Consider the following 7,247-nt stretch of genomic DNA (forward strand, 5'->3'; position numbering starts at 1 on the left):
TCCAGCTATTCAGGAGGCCGAGGCAGGAGAATCGCTTGAACCCTGGAGGCGGAGGTTGCAGTGAGCCAAGATCGCGCCACTGCACTCCAGCCTGGCGACAGAGTGAGACTCTGTCTCAAAAAAAAAAACAAAAAAAAAAACCAAGAACTTACTCATGATGTAACCAAATGCTACCTGTACCCCAATAACTTATGGAAAAATAAAATTAAAAAAATTTAGGTACTCCAAAAAAAAAATCACATGTACCCCCCAAATATGTACATATATTATGCATTAGTTTTTAAAGATGCTTTATTGTTAAAAATGCTGAAGAAATGAGCATATACTGTTGGAAAAAATGGCACTAAGAGACTTACTTGACACAAGGTTGCCACAAACCTTCAATCTGTAAAAAACACAATATCTGTGAAGCACAATAAAGTACAATAAAACAAGGTATCCTGTACTCATAAAAAAAGAAAATCCTTTTAAAATATGGATTTCCTTTATCAATACTCATCCTTAAAAAAATTGATTCCTAGCTCATTAATTTCCACTTTTTATGTTCCTATATAAAGAATAAGATGATAAATATCCCTTTAAGAACCTTTCAGCAGTAGCATATAAATTTTGATATTCGGTGTTTTGATTATGTTTGGGTTATATAGAGATTATTTTATTTCTGTTAGAAAATCTTTTGAATTTACAGGTGATTGTGTACTTTTTTCATTATCTCACTTTTTATGTTTTTTTCAGATTATAAAAGAATATTAATTTATTGTAGAAAATGTATTTTTAACATTGAAATATAAAGTTAAATTCATTTGGCATCCCCCCATTGTTAATATTTTGGGTTATTTATTTTCAGCTTTCTTTCTGAGCAAAAGGAAAGGTTTTAAACAGGGGAAAAAAGCGAATAGAGGGAGAATTCATTGAAAGGAAGAGACAGTCTTTTCTTTTATGAATAAAATAAATTATCCCTTGCAGATGATGGTGGTAAATGGTAATAGAGGGCAGAGACTGAATATGTACAGTGAGACACATGGACTGTGCTCCTAGAATACGAAAAAAATCACATTTAGTTACGTTTCACCGTGTGAAAGCAGTTTTGAAATTTTTTTTACTTATTTTAAGGCCCGGGATGGAAATACCATATCATTTTTCTTTCCCATCATTGTGGTTCCTGCAACAGCATAAACAACTTACCCTTGCTTAGCCCTTCAGAAACTATATTTCAGTCTAGGAAAGTGGAGCCCCAATCCCAAGTGTGGCAAATATCTGTTGTGCCTCCTCCTCAGCCAGGTAGGGACCTATTTTAGAGGCACAGTCCTCTCCATGCTTTAGAATTTAAAACAGATTATTTGCTTTTTCAAGTATAATAATGACAGAAAAATGCTAGTATGTTGGCAGTTACTATAGTAACCGGGAACAACTTAACTTCTTTTAAATGGGAAATGGACATTTACCTCTAAGTTTTTGCTTCATTTTTGGAAGCCAAGATGCAGTCATATGCTTTGTAAAGATTCCACACCTGAATGGTATACCATAAGTTGTGTGTGTTTGTGTGTGTGTGTAATTTGTGCATGCATACATATGCATAAATATTAACACAAAATCCATATAAGACACCAATCATAGCTCATTTTTGAACTAAATTACTTTCTGACAGACATGTGAAATTAATTGAAATGCAAACAATATCCAAGAGATAGATTTAACACATGGCTTCTTTTTATTATGATTTTTTTTTAACTTACAGGAAACAGTTCTTTCTCTTAAAGGACTAAAGGATGCTTGATAACTTTGAGTCATGGAAATGCATTTCTTTCAGAGAAAAAGAATGAACTCTCATTAGTGAAATGACTGTCAATATTTACATTATTCTGGGCAGCCTGAACTGGAGCACGGAGGATAAGGGTGAATGGGAAGAAGTCAGGTATTTTTAATCAGGACCAAAATAAACATCAAGAGACAACCTGAAATGTGAGATAAATCTGATAGCCAAGTATGTCCAATCTGAACCGTAGATGAACAGGTTGAGTACAGCAAAGTAATTTGCTTCTTGGAAAATGCACCTTGAAATAGACAGCTTTATAATGTAGAATGATTGAAATACTTTGAAATTCCAGGCAAAGTCATAAAAATATTCCTGCTTTTAAAAAAATATTCCTGCGCAAATCTATCATGGCATTTTAAGGAGTGCTGACTCCATAAATTCTGACTTTTATCAACAGCACTTCAATAATGTTCAGAAAATAAACTTCACAGGAAAACCTCGGGTGTTCAATTAGTGTTAAACATTTTAGGGCAGAAACTGAGATAATGAAATTATGAGGACAACGGCAGCTTAACGTTTTGTGGCTCACAAGAGATTTATGCATTCCAATATAACCTCAAGCTACGCGTATGGCATAATAAAAAAGAATGGATTCCTGACAGGGCAGGGAATTTGACTGTACTTGTCTTAATACTAGTTCTTTGTCTTAACGGAAAGACTAAAAAAACCCTGCCCCTAACTTACTTCCAGTACAAATTCAGGCTTTACTTCTCCCCAAACCCTCCACCATTATTACTCAGATGACATTTGAATGGAATATAGCTTCTTTCACAAGAATTATTTTCTTTTTAGTGCAAATTGCGTTAGGCTCACAGTGGGTCCTATGGAAATTGCTGGTTTAAAAAAAAATCAGTAGAGAAATGCCTGGCCTCTGTACTAAACAAGGGCAAGTGCTCACCCTTGCACAAGGTTTCTAGAACTTTAGTGGGAGGCTAAAACCGAATCAGTGGTGCTAACAGTCTGTGACAGCATCATCTGGCTGTCCTCTTACCCTGCTTGCCAGCCCCGGCGTGGATATGTTTTTTTGGGGGTGGGTGTGGTCCATCTTGGAGTGCCCCTGTGGACCTTTTATGATTTCTTTCAAGGCCAATTAGGTTGGAGGACTGCTGGGAAAATTGCAAAGCCCTAGGAAACATTTCCATGTCTGACTATCAGGCATCCCCTAGTAGTCTGCAAAAATTCAAGAACTGCATGCAGCCAGACGGCCAGAGGGCTTGTTCCTAGTGGACATCTGAAATGACTTAATAGAGTCCAAAATGATAATTTGGAAATGCTGGTTGACTTATCTTTTGTTGGCTAAGTGTACTCTTCCAAGGTTAGGGGGTTGTGTCAATAAGCTAGGGTAGTGCCTTCGTTGTAGAAGATTACCCTTAGGTAGAAATTATCTCTTGATTACAGTGACCTTGTTAAAGTCTAGACTTCTCTTTTGAATAACTGTTACTATGCAAGATGAAGTTCACGTTCATATATTGATATGCATGGTCCATCATCCAAGCACAAGTTCTTATAGGGGTAGAGGAATTAAAATTTACCAGAGGCAAGTTCTCTGAAATTCTACGTTGAATGAAGGTTTGGAGTCATGGAGACCTGGGTCTAGACCTGGCCCACCACTTGATCTTGGGAAAGTTATTTAACTTCTTTGAGCTTCAGTGTCCTCCTCTATAAATGGGGATAATGGCCACTTAAAATGATGGTTGTGAGGGTTAAATAAGGTTGAATATATAAAGTACTTAGCACAGTGGTTGGCACATAGTAAAAATTCAATAAATGACTTTTTTTTTTTTTTGAGACAGTCTCGCTCTGTTGCCCAGGCTGGAGTGCAGTGGTGCAATCATAGCTCACTGCAGCCTCAAACTCCTCAGCTTAAGTGATCTTCCTGCTGTGCACCCCCTCAAAGTGCTGGAATTACAGGTGTGAGCCACTGCACCTACCTGCATCTTCTGTTGTGAAACTCAGTTGAAAGGGTAATCTTTAGAATCAGCAGCTGGCAATGGTAATGCACATATCCATAAAACTCTTCACTCTTCCTGGAAAGTGATGGTGGGGTACCTCCTCTACCTCTCCTGAGTTCTTTTTCTCCCCAGCAACTATGCATCCAGGATCCCACTTTCAGTGTCAGGCTTTTAATAAAGATAGGAAGAGGCATATAATGACAGACATGAAAAGAATCTCAAGAGACCATTCTGCTTCTAGAAATATAAAAGACAATAATAATGGCTACCTTCCTATATGATAGGAAACCTAACTGCATTAAATCTCATGGAAGCTTCTCAACAACAGATAAGTCTCACTGTATCCCCATTTTACAGCTGAAGAAACTGAGGCATAGAGAGGTTATCAGGCAGCTCATGGAAAAATGTAGCACTCAATCCCAGGTTCACCTGAAAGCAAAACCGATTGTCTCAATCATGGTATAATACTGCCTTGTAGCAATCTAGATAGCTATCCATTTCCTTTTGAAATATCTTTTTTTTTTTTTTTTAGATGAAGTCTTGCTCTGTCACCCAGGCTAGGGTGCAATGGCACGATCTTGGCTCACTGCAACCTCCCAGATTCAAGCCATTCTCCTGCCTCAGCCTCCTGTGTAACTGGGGTTACAGGTGCATGCCACCACACCCAGCTAATTTTGTATTTTTTGGTAGAGATGGTGTTTCGCCATGTTGGCCAGGCTGGTCTCTAACTCCTGACCTCAGGTGATCCACCTGCCTTGGCCTCCCAAAGTACTGGGATTACAGGCATGAGCTACCGCACCCGCCTCCTTCTGAAATATCTTTAAGGATGGGAGAGGCAGCTTCAGTATTTAGACACCTTTACAATCAAGAAGACTTCCTTGTATTTAGTTGTGATTTTCATCCCTATGTGGTTCATTTGTTTTGATAGGTAGTCTATAGAAATTGGAATCGCGAAAACTTAGTGTGTTCCTGATCATAGCAACTGTTTTCAATTACATGAATTTAAGCCACCTATTAGTCTCCTTTTCTACCAGTGAAATTATTCCCAATACTTCAGTATATAAGGCAGAATGTAGGAAAATAGGTGGTACCTCGAAGGCAAGGAGGCCAAAGAAAGCCTCGCTAGAATAATTTTGACTCAATCCAGCAGGGGGCACCCTCGCATCAGTGTGGGTAACCCCTAGGGTGTCCTGATCAGGGAGAAGCAAGCAGGTATTTGTATCTCCAGACCTGTCAGTCATTGGTTGAGGATTGCCCCAATGGGGACATAAGTTTCCAAGCACTTTGAGCTGTCCATGTGCACAAAGCAGGCTCATTCAGCCTAAGGGCAGCCCCCAAAGAGATGCAGGTGCCGGCAATTGGGAGCTGGTGTGCTTAAAAATGGAAAGACACCTGAAGGGTTAGGGGCCAATCGGGGACAGCGCCTGCCATGCTCACTAATGCTGGGACAGTAAAAGGATTTCCTCCTGATGTGGGCATTTCACATTCTGTTCATACTACCCACGGCTGCATTTACTTTCTCTCCTCTCAAGCAAAGAAGAATCCTGCCTCTATTACAGAAACAGCAGAGTAGGGTTGGAAGACCATGAGTTTTGTGGCAGAGTCATTGGGTCATAATCTGGCACTTCCTAGCTGTGTGATCTTGGGCAAGTTGCTTCATATCCTGAGACCTCAATCTCCTCATCTGTTAATTAGTGATACAGCACTTACCACATAGGGTTGTTTTAAGGATGAGTTACAGAATGTATATAAAGTGCCTAGCAGAGCCCAGCACATAGCAAATACACAGAAAACTTTCTTTTACTTCTATTGCCTTCTCCCCAAACTACCACAAAGGAAAACAGATAAGATGCTTCCTTTAAATAATCTCCAACACTGTCAAATTAGAGAACACCATTATTGAAGAGGCAGCTTCTGAGTGTCCCTACCAGAAATACATTACCCTGCATGGAAACAGTAAGTCACTGTTGAGCATATAGGTATAACATTTTTTTTTCTTGACTTGTGTCAAAATTGATCATTGAGCCCAAGATCAAAAACACTTCCAAAAGGTCACCCATATTCCACAATGCTGCGGAATGCTCCTATGTGCAGGAAGACCAATTTTACAACATGGGCTGCAGACATAGACTCTTGTCATTAGCTAAGAAGCCGCATGCTGCCACATGCCAGGGCCTCCAACAATGGAGGTCTGCACGCGTCTTCCTCAAACCAGGAGCTGATTTTTCTTTCCCTTGATAGAGCATGGCTGTCAAGGCTGCTCATGAAGTGTTTTCTAATTTGAAAATAACAGCATGACCTCGTAACAGTTAGTAGCCTTATTGGTTAGCATCGTGTAGAGAAAACACAAATGAAAATGTTACTTTTTAAGTGCCTGCCATGATTAAATGCAAGAAGAAAAGGGCTCCTACAGACTATAACCATTTCAGTGGCTGTTTACCCACTGGATCCAATCTTGACCAGAGGATCCACGGGCTCAGTTTTTATTGAGTCTAAAGTGCGTCCTGATCCCAACATACTCTTTCTGGAATAGATAAAAGGGACTTGCAAGTAATAGCTTTGCTTGGTCAAATCCAATAATTTTATGGTTAGAACATGTTAATTTCTGTCTTTGCTGTTTGTACATAAACTCATAACCTTGCACTGTATTAATGCATAACACACACACACACACACACACCCCTCCTTTCCTCATTGCACATTCATTTTGTCCCTTCTATTTTACATGCATTACATGCAGGTCTTCCTGGGCACTTATCATGTAAGTACATACATACATATGAATGAGTCCTGCAAAGCGATCCTCATTCTATCATTTTTCTCCAAGTTGGGTAATCAGAATAGCCCCATGCTCTCATCTCACAAGTTGCCAGAAATTATGTTCACTTATGGCTCACTGTGGGGTCTCGAATCTTCCTCCGTGTGCACATGTTCCTCTCACTGATGCTAATGGAAGTTATGCATGCGTGTTATGGGGAGAAAGAGCCCTGTGGATGCTCTCTCCCACATACAGATTGAAAGGCTGGACTGAAAACCAAAATATCACTTTACTGTTTATTTTTATCACACCAGTTTTTATTAACCAGATCTCATATGATGATGTCCAGGCATCTCACCAGCATGATTATGCTGATGGAGAACATGTGTAGCTAATCTCCTATCCTCTGATTCATAGACTGGGCTTGAGAAAGCTGGAATGTGGGCAAGACTTCTGAGCCTTCCACATCCACAGTGAATGTGGAATTGTAAAGATCAGTTTTAGATTATTTGGCCCACACTGGGATTTTCTCTGTAATTGATGAGGATCATAAGGGACTTTTTGCTGGAAAATTGCAAAGATCTCAATACGTCCTCAAAAAGCCTCTTGTACTTCCACAGTCCTGAGAGGAACAGTTTCCAAAAGGAAACTATAAAATATGTTCACTAACTTTTCCCTCTGAATGAATTTTAAAAATATTTTTTCACTTTGTCTCTCTCCC

Source organism: Pan paniscus, chromosome 13 (genome assembly GCF_029289425.2).
Source record: "Pan paniscus chromosome 13, NHGRI_mPanPan1-v2.0_pri, whole genome shotgun sequence".
Lineage (NCBI taxonomy): Eukaryota > Metazoa > Chordata > Mammalia > Primates > Hominidae > Pan > Pan paniscus.